We start from the raw sequence: 755 nt of genomic DNA on the forward strand, positions 1-755 counted from the left end.
GGGTGAGTGTGGGCAGGGGTGAGTGTGAGCAGGGGGTGAGTGTGGGGTGTGGTGAGTACAGGTCCCGGCGGGTGTTGATGGGAGCGGCGCGGGTGACGGCGTGCGGCTGTGCCCCGCACGTGGTGGGGACGGTGCGAGTGGCACACGCCGAGGGTGCGAGCGGGGCGGTGCGGGTGTGCAGCTGGCCGAGGGTGCGAGGCTGCCGCACGCGGGTGACTGTGCGGGGCTGCCCGAGTGTCACTGCYTGACTGTGCAAGGCTGTGAGCGCACGTGCCCTGCGGGTGACTGTGAGCGTGACGGTGTTGGGAGGCTGTTGGCGGGACTGTTGTGCAGGGTGTTRTGGGGGGGTGAGGGAAGGACACGGGCGCCTGCAGTGGCAGCATGGGGTGGGCAAAGGTGCGGGGGGCCCAGGGGCCGGGTATTGAAGGGTCTCCAGCCACAACCCCCCCACACCATGTCCTCCCCCGAGCGGGGCCCGGGACGGGGCAGGAAGAGGAACCGGCTCCCATGGGCTCAAACCGGGCCTTTCACTTCCCCCGGCCCGGCGGCGCCGCAGGGACGAGTGTGCGAGGCCCGGGGCGGGCTGCGAGCTCGCCCGGGGCTGCGGGCGCCAGGCCTTGCGGGGCTACGTGCGGGGGGCTGCGGGTGTGCAAGGACACGTATGTGGGGTGTACGTGTGCACGGGGGTTGGGAGTGTGCGAGGCTGCATGCACAGTGTGCATGGGGGTGTGCAAGGACACGTATGTGGGGTGTAC

Source organism: Nothoprocta perdicaria, unplaced genomic scaffold (assembly GCF_003342845.1).
Source record: "Nothoprocta perdicaria isolate Ctin4 unplaced genomic scaffold, notPer1 scaffold_451, whole genome shotgun sequence".
Classification (NCBI taxonomy): Eukaryota; Metazoa; Chordata; class Aves; order Tinamiformes; family Tinamidae; genus Nothoprocta; species Nothoprocta perdicaria.